At 42.5% G+C, this 16,369-nt stretch overlaps 1 non-coding gene across 1 annotated transcript; it reads left to right on the plus strand.

The window, feature by feature from the left end:
* The first annotated feature begins 14,042 nt into the window (after positions 1-14,042).
* LOC150004042 (U1 spliceosomal RNA) lies at positions 14,043-14,206 on the plus strand. The gene has a single exon (XR_016512575.1). It is a non-coding gene; the product is annotated as a U1 spliceosomal RNA (small nuclear RNA).
* Positions 14,207-16,369: the final 2,163 nt, after the last annotated feature.

Genomic DNA, 16,369 nt, shown 5'->3' on the forward strand with positions numbered 1-16,369 from the left:
TATGATGGATAGCATAGCATTCAAACATGGGGTACCTTGCAACTCATGTCTGCGAAGCCATTCCCCTAAACTAATAGATGAGCTAGACATGAAAGGAGCTACCTTACAAGGCAAGAAAGAAAAAATTATGTTAAATGTCCTAAAGTGTTAGAGGCGTGTAACTAAAGGATAATCAGGATGGACAACCCACAGTAGGATATGTTTAAACTGGAGCCTAAATGAGTGATGACACTTTTATAGATAGAGAATATGACCAGATGCTTTCTTGTATTGTGATGATGTTGGCTTTGATAGAGAGGAGCCGGTAGGTCGCTAGGATTAGAATGTAGAGCGCTGCAGGGGATGTAGTGAGGAGTGGAGAAAGGTCACTTGAGGTCAATTACTGGGAGTTTCTGGGACCTTAAATTTGAATTCCCAATTTGGAATTTGAATGGATATACTGAGCTTCCCGAGGTTTTTAAATAAAAGAATGGCATGATCAGTTCTAAAATTCCAGGAAAAGAAAATAACTCCAGTTTTAATGTGGCAAATGGATCAGAAAAGAGAGGGACAGAGACAGGGAGTCCTTTCCAGAAACAGTTAAAAGGGACCAGTGAGAAGATGAGGCCCCAGGCTACAGGAGAAAGAGGACAGACAGAAGACACCCAGAAGAGGCTCTTCCTCCTTTAAGAAAAGGAAAAGGGAATTGTTAAGAATTTACATTTGTTTTGTTCTTTTTAAAATCACTTTCCTGAGGTATGAGTGACATATAAAGAGCTGTGGAGTCTTAATGTATATAACCCAATGAGTTTGTGTGTATGTATACACTTGGGAAACCATCACCAATATCAAGGCCATAGACATGTCCATCACTTCCAGAAGTTCCCTCCCACCCTGTTATTGTGTGTTTGTGTGTGTTTGTTAAGAACATTTACCATAAAATTTACCTACTTAGGAAATTTTAAGTGTACAATACAGCATTGTTAGCTATAGGTACTGTGATGTGTAGTAGATGTCCAGAACTTATTTATCTTGTATAAATAAAACTTTGTACCCTGTGACTTTCACCCTTATTTTACCTTCTTCCCAGCCCCTGGCAACCACCACTTTACGCTCTGCTTCTGTGAGTTTGATTATTTTAGATTCCATTTAAACGTGTGGGGTGGATGGGTTATAAATATTCATGTAACCCTCCTGGAAAACTCAATGCCAAGCTTAGAAAGATTGTTCTTGTGCCTTGCCAGGCAATGAACAAGGACAATCCCCAGCAGCACATTCTAGGCAGGGGAGCTGTAGGCAAGGTAAACTCATGGATGTCATGGTCAAGGACAGAAAGACCTACCCTGAGCAGCTCCAGTCAAACTGCTGACCTGTTGAGGTACAGATGGGTCTAAGACATCTAAACTTTACCAAAGCTAGGCTGTCTCAGGTAAATGTACCCAGAAAAATCTTTTCATATATTTAACATAAAAGACTCAGGAAGCATCAATTTTTAAATTGATAGATGGGTAGGAGCCAGAAAAATAATGTTTAAAATGCCCTTTCAAGATCTAAGTATCCAAAGCATCCCTTTGTCTAGGAGAAAATTTTAACAACATGTAAAAATTTGATACAAAAATCGATGACAAATATTAAAATATTAGTTTCTTGCTGCAATTCAAATTAAGGTACCTGCAGCATATTAGAGTTGGAACAGTTGTATAGAAAGAGTTTGGTTCAGATCAGGGTTCTGCAACTTACCACTGATTTGACCTAAGATAAGTAATTTAGCTTTCTCTGAAACTCAGTTTCTTCATCTTGATAATGAACTTAATATTATTTGCTTTGCAAACTTCTCAAGATTATTATATTGAGCAAAAGATGACCAGGTACCCAACAAGCCTTGGGGGGTCTCCAAAGTCCTCTAGAAACCTAAGGTCTTAGCAACAGTACTACTGACTTTAGGGGTCTGAAATTTTTGACTCTACATCTTTAATTTCCTTCTTGATAGCAAATATAGTCCAAGAAATGTGGATGAGGAACCACTTGAAATGTTGAAATGTTGTGTGTTTTCTGTTTTTGTTGTTTAGACAAACTTACAACAAGTAGTAGCAGAAATCATAAGACTACACCATACAAGGAGTAAACAGAAGCCCAGCCAGACCCGTCCATGTGTAACCAAGGAAATACATTTTTGTTCTGTTGTCTTCGAAGCATATGGGAAATGTTAAAATAAGTGAACCCAACAAATACTTGTAAATCACATTTCTCTCACTTCCCTGCCCCCAATTAAAAGCACTCATAAATCATCCATTTTATGTATAAGCACAGTTGTTACCTCCTACCTGGCTGCTTCCGAGTGCGGAAACTGCCCGTGTTACGTCCAACTGTTCCCAGCAGGGGGAATTCAGCTGCTCCTTGCTCTGATACCTTTGGTTCATATGTTTCCATCTGCCACTGGAAAGAAAAGGCCTTGAGGGCAGGGACTGGCTTCCTTTGCTGCATCTTCATCTCTTTGTTCAGTGCCTGACACGCGGTTGGTGCTCAATCAACGGCCAAGGAATGAGTGAGGATTTAAGAGTTCCCTTAGCCGCATGCGCAGCCAAACTTTCTTCTTCATATGATTATCAAAAAATTTCTCCCTGATATGGGTATTTTTCTAACAAGAACAAGGAGTAACTAAGACATCAATTTGTGTTTTGTAACGACACAATGTCACCCAATGCACAATTTCAGTCTTTACACAGTTGTAGTATTAACTGAGTTTATATGTGTAAAGAGGTCAGTGTTTATGTGGAACATCCTCAGAGCTAAAGATTACATTATTCATTTATTCGTGAGAGGCTGAATGGCCGCTCTAAAGTCAGATTACCTTGAATCTTATCCCAAATTCTGCTACTATTGCTATGTGACCCCAAGCATGTAACTGAACCTCTCAGAGCCTTGTTATTTCAGCTCTAAAATGGTGAAAATAACACTGTTCTCTTCATAGTATTGCTGTGAGGCTCACATCAGATAGTGCATTTGAAAATAATGAAAGAGCCCTGGCTGCTGTGGCTCAGTGGATTGAGCATTGGCCTGCGAGCCAAGTGTCGCTGGTTCAATTCCCAGTCAGGGCACATGACTAGGTTGCACGTGAGGTCCCCAGTTGGGGGTGCGAGTGAGAGGCAACCACACAGTGATATTTCTCTCCCTCTCTTTCTCCTTTCCCCTTTCTCTAAAAATAAAATAAATAAATTATTTTTAAAAAAAGAAGAAAACAATGAAAGAAAATAAAACATATGCATGGTAGTGGGAACACAGGAAGTACTTAATAAATACTAGAAAATGAAGAAAACTCTAGAAACATTTGTTAATCACCTGCTGGGTAAAAGAAACTCATCTAGTTACTATGGGGGAAAAGAGACAAGACCTAAGCCCAACACCCATGGAGTTTAGGTTTTAGGCAGAAAGGATCTCAATCTGGAGAATAATGGATAACAGGGACAGTTAGAGTTTCCCTCTCTTGTTCTCCCAGAGCATAACTGGGGGGAAAAGGATTTTTAGAGCTGCCGTGTAAATGACTGTTAAATGCCTCCTGAGACTTCAGCTCATATGTAAGTTATATACAAATAATAAAAAGTAACTTTCTCATGCTGAAAATTTTATATTTGATCTCATTTAATCCTTATAACAAAATTGCAAAATAAGTACGGTTACTCCCATTTTACAGACTGAAGTTCAGAGAAGGCAAATAATCGCTCAAGGTCATGTACTGTAGCCACACCAACCATGACTGAAGACTTTCCTTGGTCTTTTGCGGAACTTGGTTGCTATATCAACAAGCTCAGTGGGAGAATATTCTCTCATCAGGAACATTTCCTGAATTGGGGGCATGGGGCCATCACTGCATCCCCACTTTCCCATGGATTACATCTCTTAGCATCCCAATCAGGCTTTGTCACAGGTGCTCAGACCTGAATCCTTAGCTTGAACCACCTTCCTTTGCAAACCAGCATGCTAATGTATCCACCTTGTTCTCCTGCTCTCCCTCCTGTCTGCCAGCCCTGAAGCTAGCAGAGCGGTGGACAGCCCTGTGACCTCCTTTAACTTCAGGTCTTCTTTCAACTTTCTAACTTGAGCTCCAGCCTCGGGTTGGCCACAGTCAGTCCAGCCTACTGTGACAGCCATCTGTTTCTTTTCTGTGTCCCAGTGTGCTCTGTGCTGTTCCTCAAACAAGCGTAGTAGACCAGCAGGTGACTTTCGGGGGTCCCCGTACTCTGGTGGCAGTCCACAAGCACCTAACACATGGGACACCCTTCCCTCATGGGTGCCTCTTTCCCAAGCCTCACTTCTTTGGTCTCCTGGCTCCCTCGCCAATTATTGGTTCACAGCCTCAGGGGTTCCCCAGATCAAATCTGAAACTAGCTTCTGTATGTGGAGAGACTGAAGAAAGATGGAAACCACTCCCGATTGGTAAGTGACAGTCTTAATAAGCAAGGGAACTTACATACTTGTCTTTTCAATGGGCAGCTGCAAAATGTGTAGATGTCCACACCTGTGCCGCCAGAATCTTAAAAGTTTATAAGAGGCCTGAACGGGGTTCAGTCAGGTATTCATTGCAAACAATCTTCACACCTTACTCTCTCAAGGCTTTGTCCTCGAAATGGCTCTTGCTAGGGGAACAGGGGACAGAATGCAAATTCCCAGGATGGGGGAGTTGGAGGGAGGAGCCTCTGATTACCCAGGTCTAGTTCTTGGGTCATCCAGTGTCATGTCCTCTTGATGACCTCCTCCAATAGCAAGTGTAACCAAGTCACATATCCAGTGTAACTGCTCTAACAAATGAACCCCAAAATATGTCATGGCACAAACACAGTGGAAGCATATCTCTTGCCTACATAACAATATTGGGTTGGTGAACAGAAACACAGAGATGCAGGCTTCCAGAAGCTCTGTCAATGTGTATATTCTAATAGAATAGGGAGCTAAAGAGGATGGAGGACAGGAGGTGGGGGTGGGGGGTGTAGTGGGCCAGGCCTGGAAGTGGTACACATCTCTTTTGCTAAGTTTTCATAGTCTAGAATTCAGTTCCATGGCCATCCTTAACTCTAAGGAGACATGAGAAATGTAGATTCCTATCCATAACTACACTTTGGAATGGGGAACGTCAATACTTGTGTACCTCTAGCCTCATCTAGACAGAAGAGTAAGAACCAAAGCTACAGTTTTAGCCCAGGTCCATCAGCCTCTAAAGTCCATGCTTCTGAACACTGGTAATTAGAAGGGACCCTTATGGTCCCCATACTGCCCTTAAGTGCTGCACATAGTTCAAATAATTTCATCCTCAGAACAGCACTATGAAGTGAGTTTTGTCATTTATAGACAAAGAAAGCATGAGACAGAAGAATTAAATAGCTCATTCAGTTCTTTTGTGATGATTTGGTGAAAGAGTATGCGCTTGATCAGGGCCTGCCCCGCCACTGTCGCTGACCCTGACAACTTCCCAATACCAGTCCAGATCTGCATGCTACCCTACAGCCGTGTTCTGAGATCAGCCTTGATTCCTACCTATTATTCCAGGAGCAGAATTGAACTCCTGTTCCCAGGATGCCACCAAAGTCCCTGGGATAGTCTACAGTCTGTTATTTTGGCCTGTATGATGCCATCACTAGATTATGTCATTTCCCAGATAATGCTTGCTGTGGGTTATCCGAGAACGCCACAATAAAACACCACACTCACAAACAAAGGTTTTGGCTTTTAACACAGAGACTTAATGTACTTACAGCTTTTAGAACACAACATTTCTCCCAAAATGCTTACCATAAAATGGTGGCATTTGTCAAGACTAAAAAGCTATAATTCTATTCATATACTACTTTGAAGTTGAAAACTAAAATTGCATTTACTGGACATAGATTTAAAATCCTCTATTTTCAAAGTAACCACAGACCAATTTTTTTTACAGTGGAGTCTTATATCAGAGGAAATTTCATAGTGGTTGTTTCTTTTGAAAGGATTTCATAGCATCGCGCTTATGACCTCAGACTAGGGAGCCAGGTTGCATGTGTTTAAATCCCAGCCCTGTCACTTTGCCTAGCTGTGTGACCAGGGCAAAGGTTTTTACTTAATTTCTGTACACCGGTATTTCCCAATCTGTAAAATGGGGACACACCCAGTGCCTATTTTAGTGTTTTTGTGAAAACTAAAGGACTTAAGGTATGTGATGTCCCACTGGTCATAATGCTTGGTCTGTGGGAGGCATTCACCAGATTATGTAAGGTAATAAGGCATATGGTTTTCCCACTTTTTTCTTCAGATTTAGATTTCCTCATAATGGGTCAGATAGAAATTCCTCTTTTGAATATCCTAAATTCATCAATTAATACAGTAATGATGATCAACCCATGGGTGAAATCTGCTTCTCATCCTATATCAGAATGGTGGCCCCAGTTATAACCCTTCAACTGGGTTTACCCTGCTTACCTAGTAGTACATGGCCACTGTGATACTAATTTGTAGCTGCAGATGTAAGAGGAGAAAAAAAAAGGCTTTACAGCCCAGTTATTTAAAAGCTCAGTTTGGGAGCCGAAGAGTCACATATTAAAAGTCTCCCATTCTATGTGGCCTTGCGGAAGTCACTTTTCTCTACTCCACAGCTTTCTTATCTTTAAATGGGCTTCATAATAATACCATTTGCATCAGCTTACTGGGAAGATTAAGTCTGATATGACAGACACTGTGCTGAACTCTTTATAAAGACAGAATAAGTCTTCGATGAGTGCAGAAATCCTTGAAGCCTTGCAATGAGTGCTCATTTTTTCTTTAAAGCCATTGAAACTGTAAATGTAAAATGGTGCAGTCGCTATGGAAAACAGTTTGGTGGTTCCTCCAAAAGTTAAATATAGGATTATTATGGGATCCAGCCATTCGCCTCCTTGGTATATACTCAAAAAAATGAAAACATATGTTCATGCAAAAATGTGTACACAAATGTTTATAGCAGCTTGAGTCATAATATCCAAATGTGAAAGCAACCCAAACGTCCATCAACTGATGAATGGATAAACACTATCAAATACTGTTCAGCAATAAAAAGAAACAAAGTACTAGTACATCCTACAACATGGATGGACCTCAGAAACTTTATGCTAAGTGAAAGAAGCCAGACACAGAAGACCACATGTTGTATGATTCTGTTTGCATGGAATATCCATCCAGACCAGGCAAGTCTATAGAGACGGAAAGGTTAGTGGTTGCCAAGAGCTGGGGGTGGAGAAGATGAAGAGCTAATTGGCATGGGATTTCTTTTGGAGATGATGAAACTATTTTAAATTCAATTGTGATGATGAAAAACAGGTGAAATTTATGGCATGTAAATTGTATCTCAATAAAGCTGTTTACAAAGAATATGTGTAATGGTAACTATATCTACTATAGGTTCTTAGCTGGAATGGCCAACAGACTACTTTGTGTGATATAAACATTCAAAATATAGCTATCAAATGAAGAGCAAAATAGAGAAGCTTAACTTTTCCTCTGAAATCTCCTAACATTTATAGACTCTTCACTCTCCTACCCGGAAATCAAATTGAATCAAGTCTCCAAGCAAACCTAAAGACGTTGACAGCAAGGGAGTTTCTCCTTGCAGCTAAGTATTGGTGTAGAAATTAGACCCCACGCTGCCTTGTTCTTCTGTCTAAAAGAGCAATAATTTTTCACCTATAAATGCATTCTCTTTCGCACCCAGCCAAACAGTTTGAAAATTAGAACTTTTATTTAACAAAGTCCCCAGGTTAAAAGATTTAAATTACTTACTTAGTCACCCCATAGGTTGAATTTTTTTCTCCGTGTTTATGGATTGTTGAAGGAAACTAACCTTACTGATTCATTTACTTAAGTAATGTTTATAGATCATCTGCTCTGTGCCAAGAACTAGCTCAGGTGTTAGATATTCTCAAATTATTGATCTATTTGAGTATCATCAAACAAAAGCATTTTATTTCATTTGACATGACTCAGGTGTTCTCATAGAAATGTAAATTTAATTAAATTAAGGTCTGGTCAGCCTTCCAGAAAAAGGTAAAGAGGATACTTTAGTTGACTTAAAAATTTAAGCAAAAAATGATGACACTCTACTGTCCCTTGAGAAACCATTTCTAATAGCTCTGGTCCTATGCCTTCTCTATATAGACTAAAGGCATCATTGATCCAAAGAGGATGCTTGAAAAGAATGTATTTTCCGGTGAATAACCTGCCTCTCCAAACACCCATTCCAACTACAGTTTCTAACACAATGAAAAGCGAGAAATGGTGGTGATGAAGATCACGTGCTCCACTGAGGCACCAAACCAGAGTCCTGCGGCCCCCTCTGAGCTCTCAGCTTCGCTTTGGCCGGACCCTTCAGCTTTCAACTGGCTTCAATTACCTCTAGATTTCACTTCAGCCAACAACAAAGTATTGAAAACTCAATTTTCCATTCTTCAAAGTGCATTACTAGAAAAAGTGAAGTGAAAGGCAACAAAGAGCATTTAATCATTAGGATCTTGCCCCTTGCTGTGGTGAAACCACACAGCTTGGCCCTCTTCCAAGGCTGGAATTAATGAATGAGCAAGAGGCTCAGCGAGAGCCTTTAACTTACAGCGGGCTCAGCCCACGGAGCCTGCCCTTTATTGCTCTTGGCATTTCTGCCTCTGTTTCTAATGGATCACCTTCCCCCCAGAATATGCGCAGAGAGAAAGGTACAGCCCTATGAACTCACGGTTTCAATCCTTTTCGTCTCTTTAGAAACAGACTTATGCAGAAAAGTCTTGAGTGTTAAGACTCAGACAGAAATCAGCTGTGTCCTTCCTCTGCCATTTCATGGCTGTGAGGAACGGGGTGCATGCCGGGGTACATGGCCCTCAGCTATGGCATCTCAATGCCAAGTCCTCCCTGCGCTTGAAGCTCAAGGACCTCACAGTGCCAGCATCGTGAAGGCCTTTACCAACCTCATCCTTCTCAAAGAGTTGGATTGTTGCTAGATGAGGGTCAAGGGCAAAGCTGGATATACCCTAGGGGCTGGAACTTTGTCAGACAACCAAAGTTAAGAGCTCTCTGCCGTGTATCTTAGGAGTCCTCTTTGGGTTGCTTCCCCTCTAAAGCTGGAGCAGAAAAACAGTCCTGATGATGCTTTGTGACATGGGTCATATTTTGGCCACCCAACAGTCATATTCTTCTTCTTACATAAATGTCACCCAGCTTCCTTTGGGACAGTCCCCTCCTCTTTCTCTGGACACAGCCTCAGTGAATCACCCTGCCCATCTCTAGCCACCAGGTGAGCACGTGACGTAAGCTGGGGCCACCTACGGTCTCTCCCCAATGTTTAAACCTTCAGCAGAATGATTAAAGAAAACACTGAACACAGATTTTTTTCTTGGGGAAGAGAAGGGTTTCGGGGGAAGTATTTTATTAGCTGCTGCTATAAAGAATCCACTTCTCCACCTCGCACTGCCCCCAGCACACACGGACAGCTGGTGTAGCCCCGTGTTCTAACCCCTCCCTTCTGGTCCGTGAGGAACTCCATATCCTTCCAGTCAATTCCCTCTTTGCGTAACTTAACCAGAGTCAGTTTCTGTTATTTGAAACCAAGCAGCTGCATAATAGGTTCAATTTTTCTCCATTTCATAAGGCCAACTCAAGGATATAATGAAGGAGCTGGTCCCTAAAGATGGTCTAGGCTTCCAATTTTCAAGGAAATCTTAATAAATGTACCTTCTAGTCGTGTAGTACTTCATAGCCATTAAAGTGCTTTTTCTCTCCCTCTATCTACACACACAAGTGTGACATAAGTAACTATTGAACAGAAGGAGGCGAGGTGAATGGCTAAGAGAAAGAGTAGGGTAATAAGAGTCCTCAGACTTACTGGCTGCAATCCAGACTGTGGTCAAGTAAACAATACACAGAAGCACAACGTGCCCAGGTGGTTTTGACTGTAAAGTCTATATAAACTGTTCCCTACGTCATCTCCACTCTCCACAATGTGGGGCAAGAAACCACCAATGGATTTAAATCAGGGTCAGTTTTTAATAAATGCTATTTGGTAATTGGTTTAACTATGGGGGGAGGAGGTTCCTCCCGCTGTACATATATCAACATTAACTTAGGGTAGATTAAAGAGTTTAATGTTTAAAAATGAAACAATAGACAAAGTAGAATAAAATTAGCAAGATTTTTCTGATCTCAGAGTGAGGAAACTTTTTCTAAGCATAAAAACAAAGGAAGCATCTTAAAAGAAAGTACTGATATATTTGAGTGCATACCAATTAAAAATATCTGTAGTACAAAAGGTACTAGGAATCGAATTCAAAGACAAACAGAAAAAAGTATTTCCAAAATACATTACACAAGATAAATAGTATATGTACATGTGTACATATATACATCCTAAAACAAAAATAAATACTTCAATTTTTAAAAATACACAATCATCATAAAGAATCAGATCACAGTATAAGAAATATATATGGGAAGAACACAACTAACAAGAAATAGAAGTTTTCTCATAATAAAAGATACAAATAAAAGAAATTAAAAACTTCTGTTGTTCACTTACCACATTGGCAAATTTTCTGTAGTAGTATCTATATTATTATAGCATTGAATGCAGTCAAGGGTGCAGTGTAAATTGGTAGAACTTCTGTAAAGCGACTTTAATAATATGTACCAAATGCCTTACATGATTGATGTCTATAAAATGGATCTCAATGGGGAAGAGTTTTAAATGCATTTTCTGTGATAAAATACAATGCAGTTATGGGTGACAGGATGGTTTTCATCTTCTTTTATACATGTCTATATTTTCCAAGATTTTACAATGAATATCTCCAGGAAATGTGTGTATGCATACATGTATGCACACTCATTGCTACATATACATGTATGTATATAGACATACATATCAAGGAAATCATTAACAGCTATGCATATTTATACGTATTTGAGTATATGTGTGTGTGTTGATTGACAAGTTTAAATTCAATGGGGTATAAACCGGAAATCATTTCACTCTCCTCCTACCCTGTGACATCTCCCTTGTCCCTCCCATGTTGGTACCCAGGCATACTGCTCAATTTCTAGAAATGTTCAGTTATTTGAAAACTCAGTTCTCCAATTTTAAAACAGAATTTCTTCTCGGATTCACTGTTTTTCCTGCTCCAGCACCAGGCAGACTCCCAGCTTGGGCCCTGAGCTGGTGAGGGGGCATGGCCTGCACTTTCCCCGAGTTTGGGAGGGGACAGAGCAGTGTCGACTTCCGGAGCAACGCCTGCTCTCTCCTGGACTTAGCTCTCCCTCCTCGGGGGATGAAGATGATATGACGACAGGAAGATAGATGGACAGACAGACAGAGCTGGGACTCGTGGGTCCAAGTCTCACACTGCTGGCGGGCCCTGCTTCTCTGGCCCCTGAGAGTTGATGGGCCCACGCACAGTGCCCAGGTGTGCTCCCTGGGAGTCTTGCAGGGCCCCTTCACATGGCTCCCCGATTTGCAAGATTGGCCTGTCACCCACTTCCTCCATATCTGCCCTTCCCTCCCACTCTCTGAGGCTCCCCACAGCCCTTTGCAGCAGTGGCTTCCACCGGAGCAACTGAGTCTGTCTGGAAAGAAGCCTCCGGGCCGCACCCATCATGGGGAACCGACAGAGAGTCAGAATCAAGAGAAAGTAACCGAATAGCTCTTGCCACATCCGCTTCTCCTCATTCCTGTCCCCTGAGTGCCAGACGCTGTCCTCTCCTCTCCCCTCCCTCCCTCCTGCAGCAGGAGGACTAGGTCTGGAACTCACATCCAGGTGCTGAAAAACCGTGCAAGAATTTGTGTTCCTTCAGGATACGAGGCTGGCCTCTCCTCGCCGTCTACCTTCGCCTCCCCTATCCTGGTCCTCGTGAGTGTCCACCCACCTGCAAGGAGCTGCCCTCACCATTCCGGCTTCCTTGTCTTCCTTTCTCCGGCACCCTGTCCCCAGCAGCTGGCCTCCCCACTTTACCTGGCCAATGCCTGCTCCTTCTTCAGATTTCAATTTCAATTAGTCCCTCCAGGATGCCCCAGATCCTGACACAAGGCAAGGTCCCCATGTAGCTTTCATCCCCTGCCATGCGCTCACACTAGTGTGCGATCACTGATCTAATTTCTGTGCAATGCTTTCACCCAGAGCTGGACTTGCCGCCGCCATATTTACAGCAGTATAACCCCAGGACCTAGTCATCGACCTGTTACAAGCCTGGAAATGCAAATGCGTTCATAAACTTGGATGGATGTCTGCTTGAGGCTTTTGCTCAGGGTCTCTGCAGGACACAAGCTGCATGATCAAAAGCAGTTGACGAAGGGGTGTGTTTGTAAACCATTGGGCACCGCGCAGAGTAGGGAATGCAGCACAGCACGCGTGGCAGAGCCTCGGGGACACGGAGCGCAGGGAGCACTAAGGCATGGGGGGCGGGAGGCGGGGAGGGGAACGAGCCTGGATCAGGTCCCCCGTGGAGGCAGGGCTGTGCAAGGACGCGTGTCTGAGCAGAAGCAAAGCGGACAGAAGCCTGCGGTTCAGGGGGGCGTCGGGGAATAAATACCTCGCTCTCCGTCCCACCCACTCCTGTTGGTGACTTCCAGTGCCTGAACTGATCCACAGTCCCGGGCCAAGGAAGCACGGTGCCACGGCGCATCTAAACCAGGGCTCAGCGCCGCACGGAGAAGAATGGGGAACAGCTTTAGAGGAGGACCAGCACAGGCAAGTCTCAGCTCCCCATTTTTTATACCCCTCCCTCAGTGCCCGGCACAGGGACCATGGAAGGTGGATCAACGGAACTGAATTAAGTGAAACAGAATTGAGCCGAATTGCTTTGACTGAATGGAACCAACCAGACTGCTGTCTCGTTCCCAGGCCAGGGGTCGCCACAGCTTCACATCAGAAGCCTGGATGCTGCGCCCCCGAACTCCCATCCGCTCACGCTCAGCCTCCGGGTGCAGCCGAGGCCGGAACGCAGAACAGCGCATGCTTCAAGCTGGGCCAATGAACCCTGCAGCCCACTCTTCCACGACGTTTTATAGGGCTTGATGTTTTATTTTTAATTACTGGGTCTCCCTCCCCGCTAAATTTGTGAGGCATAATAATTTGGGCAAAGAAATATTGTTTCTATCTGGGGTTTTAATCCCTAAGAGGCAGTAAACTGTTAAAGGTTTATATACACGTATTTGTTTAAAGAAAGAAAGAAAAGTGCCACTTTTACGCGGGCTTTCCAATAGCTCGCCGCAGCATCTCGGCAGGCCCCCAGGTGCTGGTGTTGGCTTGCACACAGCAGCACCTTGTGAACAGGCAGCTGGTCGTTTACCCAGCGCGCTTCTTAGAGCACAGAGCCGTTGGAACAGCAGCTCGCCCTGGGGCAGGTGGTGTGCCAAAGGCCAGTCGCTGGCATCCCATTAGCAGAGCAGTTAACAGAGTCCCAGAGTTAGAAGACTCACTGAGGCCAAATCAGGCTGACTCTAAAAGAGCCTACCCCAAAGAAATCATTCATTTTAGTGGAAAAAATTACCCAGCTTTTTATTTCAAGTAACAACCAAATGATTGGATTGTCCCCTGCTTAACCAGTCATGTGATTTTAGTATGGGCCCACTTTTAGGAAAAATATCATTTAAACCCAGTAATTAAACGTGAACACAATGCAGTTGGACTAGAGGGTCTTTTATGACTCCAGTATTGGAAACAGAGCCAAAACTGCCTGCGCTAGGAGACCTACTTCTTGTTACGCTGCTGGTATAATAATAAAAATTATAAAAAGGATTTCACTCACAGTTAGAATAATCTGTGCAATTAAATCATGTGATAATAGGATTATAGCAGCTATACAGAGGCTCAGAAAACACCTACCTTGTTGTCAGGCTGTGCTGATAGGACAAAAAAATAAACCAACAAAACACAAATTTCCACAAAATTGGTGGTTTACACAGTCAACTGTAAAATAGCACAGTGATTGGACTGGTTGTGTAATAGGAAAACAAGAAATTACACCATTCATTACAACCTACCTGGTCTGTTCATTTCAACAGAGAAGCAATTTAAAATTAGGTTTAATACTTACTTACCTGGCAGCGGAGAGACCGTGATCATGAAGGTAGTGTTCCCAGGGCAAGGCTTATCCATTGCGCTCTGGTTGTGCTGACCCCTGAGATTTCCCCAAATGTGGGAGACTTGACTGCATAACTTGTGGTAGTGGCGGACTGCCTTGGCGCTCTCCCCTGAAAACAAATAAATAGGTTTAAATAGCATAAAGTGAGGTGGAGAATTGAACATGATAAGGTGTACCTTTAAGCCCAAAGGATAGATTTCACATTAATCAAAGCTATTGGAAACTTATTGACCCTCTTGGGAACTCCTAAAACAGATACTACAACCAAAAGAACAAAAGCAAGAGAGATAAATCAACTTAAAAGAGAATCCAGTCGTTCATTGTTCCCGTTAAGAAAGTGAAGATCCTCAGGACATCTCTGAGGACCCACTAGGAAGGTCTGATTAAAACAGCACTGCACACGGTACTGAGCACCCTCCCTCTCTTCCCCATGCCCGCTTCTTGACCCAACAACTGCTCCTTGACCCAACAGCCAGAGAAGGAAGGGAAACCATTAAGCAGCATAGTAGAGTGGAGCGTGCACCTAACAGTTATATGACCAGTAACCACAGAGCAAACCTGACCTTGACGGAAGGAAACAACTTCAATTAGGATATGAGGTTGAAGTGCTCGCTTGGACCAAAGTGTGTAATACCTGACAGGAGCCTGTTTCTTCATGTTGAAAGTGACTTGGCTGCTATGGGATTTTTCTAAGATCAAGGGACGGGGAAGAAAGAGCCAACAGTTGAGAGGAGACAGCAGCAAGCAAAGAATAGGGTTACCACTTCCTCTTTGTACCCAATTAATTCAATCAGAAACCGGTTACCTGTGGTACTAAGAGTTTACAGTCTCGATATTCAACAGTAATACTGATACCCTCCCTGACATACACACAAGTTACCTTAAACAGCTTCCAATGGTCTATATGCCTCCTCCCAGGGCTAACGACTTACTCCAGGGAAAAGCTTCTCTAGTTGGTCATTGGAGACTCATACACATTCCTAAATTGAAGGAGACCAAGCCCAGAACTGATAGTCCTGCTGGTCCCACGGTAATCAAGAAGAGGAGGATAAATAACATTTCCCCCAAAGAAGAAAAAATCAAACAAACAAGAGCTGAACATCACAATACGGGGGGTGGGGGTGGGAGGGAGTTTGCACATCCCATTAGCTGAGCCATATTTTCTGGTTTCATCTCAGCTGTCGGGAGTCATCTCTTTCTGCCTTTTTAAACTTCTTCCATGAACATTAGGGTTAATTAAGGGAGTCAAAGAGCAAGGCATCTTTGAGGCAGAGAGAAAGTGGGGTAGACTTCAGGCCAGTGGGCCAATTTCAATTTCTGGTTCCTCCTGGAAGCTATACAACTTGCGGCAAATCATTTTTTATCTCCATGCCTTAAAAATCCTAAAAAGTCTCACAAATTCAACCTAACAAGGGAACGTTGTCAGCCAACAGCCACACGAGATACGTAATAGCAATTTAGAAACTCCAACATTGACAGCTTCTAAACATCTTACAAAATTAACCTAACAAAGGGAAAAAAACAATGTCCACACGAGTGACCTGAAAAGTCACTTGTTTAGGTATTTTTTTTTTAGAGGTATAAACGTATAATCTATATTATTGTGCATCCAATGAATTTTGAAGATACACTCAAGGATAATAAAACTCTCCTGACTTTGTTAAACAATAAAGATGTTCCATGTAAGAAACTGCTTGGGTAAAGCTATACGTAGAAGGCAAAGAAAGAAGGGTAGAGAGATGGAAACCGAAAACAAAAAGACCAAGAAAAAGGCAGAGGCAGAGGCAAGCACCTATCAAATTAAAAAGACAAACCAAGAAAAACAGGACAGGGCGCAGAAACCAGCCTGGGCTGTACAAGGAGCTAACGTTTATGGGATAGGAGCGTCATCTTGTGGCAGAAAAGGATAGTGCAGCTGAGGACTTCTGACGCTCCACCGCTTTTTCTCAACTTAACAGTAATTGCCGACAGTAACAACACTCTCTTGATACTTTTGCCAAGAACTAAGTGAAATTAAATGGAGGGAAAAGACCAAAGTAGGCATTTAGGTTTTGAATTCTTAGGAGAAGCAGTGCCTCATAGAACATTCCAAACATGAAATATTTTTAAAAAATGAGATACACATAAAAGACATTCATAACCAATCTAAAAGTTAAAAAAAAAAAAAAAAAAAACTGTAAGTAAAGTTTTCTTCAGTTTTCTGTGGCTTCTGTTTTATTTACCTCAATTAATTTATTTCAACATGAGTACTTATTGAGCACATATTATATGCCTG

The sequence above is a fragment of the Furipterus horrens genome, unplaced genomic scaffold (genome assembly GCF_987537825.1).
Source record: "Furipterus horrens unplaced genomic scaffold, mFurHor1.1.pri manual_scaffold_7, whole genome shotgun sequence".
NCBI lineage: Eukaryota > Metazoa > Chordata > Mammalia > Chiroptera > Furipteridae > Furipterus > Furipterus horrens.